General features: G+C 38.3%; 1 pseudogene; it reads right to left on the reverse strand.

The window, feature by feature from the left end:
- LOC117721035 (putative vomeronasal receptor-like protein 4) lies at window positions 1–897 on the reverse strand (annotated as a pseudogene).
- Window positions 898–9,325: the final 8,428 nt, after the last annotated feature.

A 9,325-nucleotide genomic window follows, 5' to 3' on the forward strand; every position in this document is an offset into this window, starting at 1 on the left:
CTAGAAACATATTGACTGCAAGTTTTTCAACACATTGATTATTCTTTTATCTGAACTGATTTGTACCAAAGGAGTAATTGTAGAATAGGCATTCAACAAAAACTTCTAAAGAGTCAGGATGACTGAGATGTACATCCATAACAGGATGGAGGTGAATGAGATGATGAGGATTACCCAATACATGGCCACAAAGAAAACCACCAGCAGTAAAATTGTCTGGATGGCCCTTTTCTCATGGGACACTCTTAGATGGCTGATGCTATGAAAATGCTTGCATTTCCTCTGATGTCTGAACAAGAAAATTACCATGTATGCACTTGTGATCAGCATGACTCCTACAAGAAACACATCCCTGGAGGTTGTCACTGTTAAAAATCATTCCCCTGATGATGTATTTCATTGGGAAGAGGGAGCAGGATTTGATGACCTTCATCTGCTTGGTCTGGTTCACATTGGTAAAACCACCAACATAGAAGAGCAGGTTACTACTAAGAAAAATTGAATGACCAAATATAAAATAAAACATTGGTCATATATTTTTTTACTTTATTTTTAAATTTTGCAAGTAAAGTGGTATTGGGACTGATTGTGACAGCCTGGAACACACTCAGGAAGCAGGTGATGCTGATAGAGAGGCCTCTCATCACCCTGTTTATGTAAAAAGTTGCCTTACATTTGATGCCATCCTCAACATTCAGAGACTCAAATATGTCTGTAAGCATGATATTTCCTCCAGTGAGGATCATCACTATATGAACAAATGTCAGTTGACAAGAGATCAGGTCAATGAGCTTAGGTCTGTGACTTAGGATTATGAAAATATAAAAAACTAGAAGAAACATTGTCTAGGACTCCAATCCCAGCTTGAAAATAAAGGACATTCTCTAATTAGAACATAAGTGGAAAGTGTATTCATTTTAAGAGTATAGTTGAAAGCATATTTCTCATTCCTAGAAAAAAAACATCAGAGAACAAATGAAACTTGTGATTCACTGGAAAGCATTGTCTATATCATCACTCTATTTTCAGCACCGATTCTTGATTAACCTCTCTGTTTAACTTTGGTGTTCCAGTGTGTGCATCATGGCCTACATGTCTAGATTCTCTCCATGTATCTGCTGTATATATGTAAATATTACAGATAATAAATGCATTCACAGTCGTGTCTGTACATACTAAAAGTTTTGCCTGATTTCCCTGAGTCTAATGACTTAGAAATACTATACTATTGATATAATTTTTTCACTTTATACTTAACACCTAAAATAATAGAGATGAGTACAGAATATTAATCAAAATTGTACAATTGAACAAAATATATGTTGTATTGAAAAAAATTACATAAGATATTAAAAAATTCAGTGATTCTCATGTTGCATTCTTTTACTATGTTTGGTTTTGCAACTATCCTTTTTTGACTCATCATTCTAATGGAATCACAGTTGTAATTCATGATAATATCAGCATAAGGCCTATTTCAATTCATCCTTTATTTGTGTCTTTTTCCATGAAACTGTACAACCCCATAATCTAGAACTGAGGACACAGATACAGTGGGAGACCATTCAGAGCTATTACCTGATACTCTTAGATAACTTAAAGGGATGAATTGTTCTTTGGAAATACAGTTTATGAGAAGTATAATTGGAAGCACACAGATGCTGATGAGTGTTACCATCTCATACTTACCAGCCAGTTTTCCTGAGATGAAGCAGAATAGCCAAAGTGTCACTGCAAAGACTGTGAGAAAGCAATCATATCCAGAGTTAGATAACAAGTGGCACAGCATGAGTTTGGGAAAGATATGAAGATGTGGTCTGAAATTGTGTGGTGTGTGCATGTGTTGTGTATGTGAATTCTAACAGATTAACTTTACATCAACTGAGTGAAAAACAAAGACTTATATAAGATACATTTGTGCAAAAAAAGAACTTTTTAAAAATAGAGAATATGCTTCCCATTGATTTAATCAAATCTATGGGCCCTGACTACGCTAATGGTGCAGACATTTGATGTGAATTATTCAAAACAAATGGAAAATTCTGAAAGGTTTGAAAACACAAACTCAAGTTTATTCATTTGGATTTTGTGGTGTGGTAAATCTGTGGCTAGTGACTTAATGACAATAACTGGCATAATTTTGTTTCATTTGAAGAAAATCAACAATTTCATCAATCTACATGATCTGTTTCTAGGTTAATTTTGTTATGTTTCTCTCTCTCTCCCTCTCCATCCTGCCTCCCACCTCTCTTTCTGTGTCTGTGTCTGTGTCTGTGTCTGTGTCTGTGTCTGTGTCTGTGTCTGTGTCTGTGTCTGTGTCTGTGTCTGTGTCTGTGTCTGTGTGTTTAAGAAAAAGAGGGAGGGATATGGTAACCTATAATCCGAATTGAGTTCAATCAACCTACAGTGCTCCTGCCTTAGCCTTGAAAGTTCTGAGACAGATGCTAAGATGGACAGATGCTAAGATGGATAGATGCTAATATAGACAGATGCTAAAATTTACTCATTAGTGGAATATAAAGCAAATCTTCATTGGAGATTTGAAACTTAAAAGAGTGTGTCCAATCATTCTTGTGGCCTCCTCCCCCTTTTCCTTCTGTCCTTTAAAATTACTAGTGCCAGACTCTCAAACCAACCTGACTTAACTAACACTGTGCACACATTTTGCTGTTGCTCAGCTCTGAGGCAGGAACATGGGAGGAAAAAGATGTCTTTCTATCTTTGACTACAGGACTGTTTTATAACCCCTGAAAAACAAGTCTGTCCTGGGTTTATCTGCCTACTCCATAGCTCTCCTTGTCTCCTCAGCAGAAGTCAGTTGTCCTGTGTTATTATGCTCCCTGGACTGCATTGCAGTGGCTTCCAATTGCTTGGTGAAATCTGCCTTAGCTCTGTGTTGTTTTAACTCTCAGGATTTTGAAATCCTTGGACAGTTGGGGCTTGAAAGATGGTGCATGGTTTAAAGCATTGGTTACTCTTCCAAAGAGCCTAGGTTCAAATCTCAACATCTAGATGACAGCTCCTAAGTGTCTGTAACTCAAGTTCCAGTGGACCCAAGTCCCTCACATAAACAGACATGAAGGACAAACACCAATGCACATTAAATTAAAAAAAACTTGGACTATGATACATTTTTTTAAAGTCATACTTAATTATGCACAATTGTTGTGTTGGTAGTTACTATACTGTTACACTGCTGACTGAATAAAGTAAATTTGCCACCAGCCAGTTAGCCAGGGGTTCTTTTATCCTTGGCCTGCAGAGCTCCAGGTAGTCCCTGGAGATTTTCAGGTCTCTGTTCTCCATGACATGTAGCAAAGATCCCAGTGCTGTGGTTTCCTGTTTGTACTCTTTACTCTTAGCTACTATCTGAGCCCCCAAATCACATTAGATGTAGCTTCTAAGAGATTATGTCCTTGATTTAGGATCAAAACCAAATCAGGCCCTGAGAGGTAAAATCTATTTCATCTTGGGATAATTCTCCATCTTACAAAAAGAAAAAAAGAAAAAAGAAAAAAGATAAAAGAAGAAAAAAGAAAAAAGGAAAAAGAAAAAAAAAAAGAAAAAAAGAAAAAAATGCCTGAGAACTTGACCTGCAGAAGAACCCAAGCTGTACCCAAGTACCAGGAAGGACCCTACCGACTTGTCCTTTGCCAGAGTTACTCCCTAGCTAGTTCTCAGCAACAGTTAAGCAAAGATTCATCTGATTTTTTCCTTTTTTTCATTTTTTATTAAATATTTTATTTACACTTCAGATGCCATCCCCTTTCCCCATTCCCCCCTTAGAAAGCCCCTATCCCACGCCCCCTTTTCCTTTTTGCATTTATACATTTTTTTAAAAAAATGTTAACAATAGGCTTTATACATTTGGTATTGTTCAATCAGAGGTGTAACCCACTACACAACCTAGATATATCAACTATCTTTGACTGGCAGAGATACATGAACATCTGCCTCCCTGTCTCCCCCTCTCTTTCTCTCTTTCATCACCTAGCTTCTCCTCTCCTTCTTCTCCTCCTCTTCTTACTCCTTCTCTTCCTCTCAGTACTCCTCCAACCTTAGCTCCTCCTACATATCACCCTTCCTGTTAAAATGAAACTTTTCTCTCAAAATACAATTAAAGCATAATTATGCCGATTTGTACTAGTGAGGTACAAGATAGTCCTAATACCCAGTCCATCATTTTGTTGACTAACCAGCACCTCTGTCATCTATCCTAACTAAAACATTTAGTTCTGAACCTGGCTTTTTCCTTGGCTTTAGAATGAATGTCAGCTGACGACCATCCACTCAAATCTTTTCTCTCAAGGTAAATAGCCAGGATTGGCTATGAGGTTATAAGTTTTCAACCCCATCAGAAATCCAGAATTACTGAGTTAACTATAATTGTGGGAAGCAAAAAGCATAGCTTCATCTACTTCAAAACTTTGGAGCATCTGTTCTTCTGCCTTCTGGCCCAGGATCATCTGACAGACCTTAGTGCTGCAGAATTATTAAGGGCTGATTACTCTGTCTAGGCAGATATAATCAGTCGACTATTATGCAAGTGTGTCCTTTTCTGGACAGTAATTTGTCTGTAGATGGAAAGAGGCAATTCTTGTCTAGTGGCTGTCTCACCACAACTGGAGTAGCTCCAAAGATGCTCAATTTCTTTTTAAAATTCAATAAAGGAAGCTGTCCGGAGCAGACAGGTCTCTAATGAAAATGAACATTAATACTGAAATGTTTGTAATGTCAATTCTGTGGACTTCTGATGTTTTGAAAACCAACTATCCATGTAAGGGTAACTCCACTCAGCTATCTCTAAATAAAACATAAGAAACACCCTAACAATAAACTCCAAGCCATGAATTTGCTATAGTCCCTTAACTCACAGGCTGTCCATCTCAAATCAGTTAAAAAAAAGTTAAAGAAGGACTGGGTCTAAGCCTTGTATTCCTAAATGTGTTATACTGGTACAATGCCTATGAGAGTAACAATATTCATCTCAGTTTTATACCAATAAGAAGCTCGTACCAATGAAAACCTTAAAATTTGCAATCAAAGTAAATTGGTGCCATTTAAGAATTTATATCTTTATCTTGATAATAATTGTACAGATTTCTACTAATAGGTTATGGCTATGCAATAAATCCTAGCTAATCCTCTCTATTCCCACAAAACCACTACTTTTCCCTAGAAAGACAGCCCAACATTTACCACCTTAGTCCCCAAGCCCAGGGAATAGGGGCACTGACTCTTCATTAGCTTTTTCAAGCTGATTATGGGCCTTGAGATATTAGAAGAGGTGTGGGGGGAAGAGTAAATTGACAAGCCTCTGATGCTGTGTCTTCACTGCCTCCAGATGGAATTCCCGGACATCAGAGGTTTGAGCAGGTCTGCCGAGCTTGCTTGTTGAGTAGATACACCAAGGCTGATCATTCTGCAATATAGAATTCTCAAAACAAATTTTAGTATCAAGATGTTTTTTTTTTTTTTAAAAGAGGGCTGACATTTTATTGAGGATGTTGGTTCTAACCGATTTTCTTTTTTTTCCCTCTTTTATTGGATATAATATTTACAGTTCAAATTTTATCCCCTTACTGCATTCCCCCCACCACCCAGGAACCCCTTATCCCATCCACCCTTCTCCTGCTTCTATGAGGGTATTTACCCACCTACCCCCCAACCCCCCTCCCCACCCTCAGATTCCCCCCCCCCAACTCAGTGCTCAGCCTTCAAGGTACCAATGACCTCCTCTCCCACCTATGCCCAACTAGGCCATCCTCCCCTACATATACAGCTGGAGTCATGTGTCTCTCCATATGTGCTCCTAGGCTGGTGGTTTAGACACTGGGGAGCTCTGGCTGGTTGGTATTGTTGCTCTCCTCATGGGGCCACCAACCCTTTAGGCTCCTTCAATTTACTCTCTAACTTCTCCATTCGGAACCTTTGATCAGGTTAATGGTGGTTAGCTGCGAGTATCTGCCTCTGGGCATGTCAGACTCTGGGGGACCTCTAAGGAGACAGCCTTATCAGGCTGCTGTCAGCTTTCCCTTCCTGACATCCATATCAGCGTCTGTTTTTGGTGACTGCACGTGGAATGAATACCCAGGTGGAATGGTCTCTATACAACCCCTCCTTCAGATTCTGTCCCACACTTTGTCTCCATATTTGCTCCCTTGGGTATTTAGTTACTCCTTCTAAGAAAGACCTAGGCATCCTCAATTGTTCTTTCTTCATGAGCTTCATGTCATCTGGTAGTTGAATCTTTGTTGTTTCAAACTTTTGGGCTAATCTCCACTTATCTGTGAGTAAATACCATGTGTGTTCTTTTGTGATTGGGTTACCTCACTCAGGATGATATTTTCTAGTTCCATCCATTTACCTAAGAATTTCTCGAATTCATTATATTTAATAGCTGAGTAATTGTGTAGATGTACCACATTTTTTGTATCCATTCCTCTGTTGAAGGGCATCTGGGTTCTTTCCAGCTTTTGGCAATTATAAATAAGGCTGCTATGAACATAGTGGAGCATATGTCTTTGTTATATGTTGGGGCATTTTCTGGGTATATGCCCAGGAGTGGTATAGATGGGTCCTCAGGTAGTGCTATGTCCAATTTTCTGAGGAACCGCCAGACTGACTTCCAGAGTGGTTGTACCAGCTTGCAACCCCACCAACAATGAAGGAGTGTTCCTCTTTCTTCACATCCTCGCCAGCATCTACTATCACCTGAATTTTGGATCTTAGCCATTCTGACTGGTGTGAGGTGGTATTTCAGTGTTGTTTTGATTTGCATTTCCCTGATGACTAAGGATGTTGAGCATTTCTTAAGGTGCTTCTTGGCCATTCGTGTTTCCTCAGTTGAGAATTCTTTGTTTAGCTATGTACCCCATTTTTAATGGGGTTATTTTGTTGTTTGTCGTCTAGTTTCTTGAGTTCTTTGTATATATTCAATATTAGCCCTCTATCGGATGTAGGATTGGTAATGATCTTTTCCCAATCTGTTGGTTGCCATTTTGTCTTGTTGACAGTGTCCTTTGCTTTACAGAAGCTTTGCAATTTGATGAGGTCCCATTTGTCGATTCTTGATCTTAGAGCATAAGCCATTGGTGTTCTGTTCAGGAACTTTTCCCCTGTGCCTAGGTATTCGAAGGTCTTCCCAAACTTCTCTTCTATTAGTTTCAGTGTATCTGGCTTTATGTGAAGGTCCTTTATCCACTTGGAGTTGAGCTTTGTACAAGGGGATAAGAATGGATTAATTTGCATTCTTCTACATGTTGACCTCCAGTTGAGCCAGAACCACTTGTTGAATATACTGTCCTTTTTCCACTGGATAGTTTTAGCTTCCTCGTCAAAGATCAAGTGACCATGGGTGTGTGGGTTCATTTCTGCGTCTTCAATTCTATTCCATTGATCATCCTGTCTGTCTCTGTACCAATACCATGCAGTTTTTATCACTACTGCTCTGTAGTACAGTTTGAGGTCCCGGATGGTGATTTCCCCAGAAGTTCTTTTATTGTTGAGAATAGTTCTCACTATCCTAAGTTTTTTGTTGTTCCAAATGAATTTGTAAATTGCTCTTTCTATCTCTATGAAGAATTGATTTGGGATTTTGATGGGTATTGCATTGAATCTGTAGATTGCTTTTGGCAGGATGGCCATTTTTACTAAGTTAATCCTGCCAATCCAGGAGCATGGGAGATCTTTCCATCTTCTGAGATCTTCTTCAATTTCTTTCTTCAGAGACTTGAAGTTCTTGTCATACAGATCTTTCACTTGCTTGGTTAGATTCACTCCAAGATATTTTATTTTATCTGTGGCTATTATGAAGGGTGTCATTTCCCTAATTTCTTTCTCAGCCTGTTTATCCTTTGAATAGAGGAAGGCTACTGATTTGTTTGAGTTGATTTTATATCCAGCCATGTTGCTAAAGTTGTTTATCATGTTTAGCAGTTCTCTGCTGAAAGTTTTAGGGTCACTTAAGTATACTCTCATATCATCTGCAAATAGTGAAATTTTGACTTCTTTTTTTTCCTATCTGTATCCCTTTTTCATTTTTGTTGTCTAATTGCTCTAGCTAGGCCTTCCAGTACTATATTGAATAGGTAAGGTGAGAGTGGGCAGCCTTGTCTAGTCCCTGATCTTAGTGGGATTGCTTCAAGTTTCTCTCCATTTAGTTTGATGTTGGCTACTGGCTTGTTGTATATTGCTTTTACTATGTTTAGGTATGGGCCTTGAAATCCTGATCTTTCCAAGACTTTTAACATGAAGGGATGTTGAATTTTGTCAAATGCTTTCTCAGCGTCTAGTGAGATGACCATGTGGTTTTTTTCTTTGAGTTTATTTATGTAGTGGATTACATTGATGGATTTCCAAATATTGAGCTATCCCTGCATTCCTGGGATAAAGCCTACTTGATCTTGATGGATAATTGTTTTGATGTGTTGTTGGATTCGGTTTGCAAGAATTTTATTGAGTATTTTTGCATCAATATTCATAAGAGAGATTGGTTTGTAGTTCTTTTTCTTTGTTGGGTCTTTCTGTGGTTTAGGTATGAGCGTAATGGTAGCTTCATAGAATGAGTTGGGTAGTGTTCCTTCTGTTTCTATTCGATGGAATAGCTTGAAGAGGATTGGTATTAGGTCTTCCTTGAAGGTCTGAAAGAATTCTGCACTGAAACCATCTGGCCCTGGACATTTTTTGGTGGGAAGATTTTTAATGACTGTGTCTATTTCTTTAGGAGTTATGTGACTGTTTATATGGTTTATCTGCTCCTTGTTTAACTTTGGTACCTGGTATCTGTCCAGAAAATTGTCTATTTCATTCAGATTTTCCAATTTTGTTGAGTATAGGCCTTTGTAGTAGGATCTGATAATTTTTTTTAAATTTCCTCTGTTTCTGTTGTTATGTCTCCCTTTTCAGTTCTGATTTTATTAATTTTAATACTGTCTCTGCGCCCTTTGGTTAGTCTGGCTAAGGGTTTCTCAATCTTGTTGATTTTCTCAAAGAACCAGCTCCTGGTTTTGTTGATATTTTGTATAGTTCTTTTCTTTCCACTTGGTTGATTTCAGCCCTGAGTTTGATTATTTCCTGCCATCTACTCCTCTTGGGTATATTACCTTCTTTTTGTTCTAATGCTTTCAGGTTTGCTGTCAAGTTGTTAATGTATGGTCTTTCCACTTTCTTTTTGTGAGCACTTAGAGCTATGATTTTTCCTCTTAGTACTGCTTTCAGTGAGTCCCACATGTTTTGATATGATGTGTCCTCATTTTCATTTAATTCTAAAAAGTCTTTAATTTCTTTCTTTATTTCTTCCTTGAACAAGTCATCATTGAGTAGA

Source organism: Arvicanthis niloticus, chromosome 15 (assembly GCF_011762505.2).
Source record: "Arvicanthis niloticus isolate mArvNil1 chromosome 15, mArvNil1.pat.X, whole genome shotgun sequence".
NCBI classification, from domain to species: domain Eukaryota; kingdom Metazoa; phylum Chordata; class Mammalia; order Rodentia; family Muridae; genus Arvicanthis; species Arvicanthis niloticus.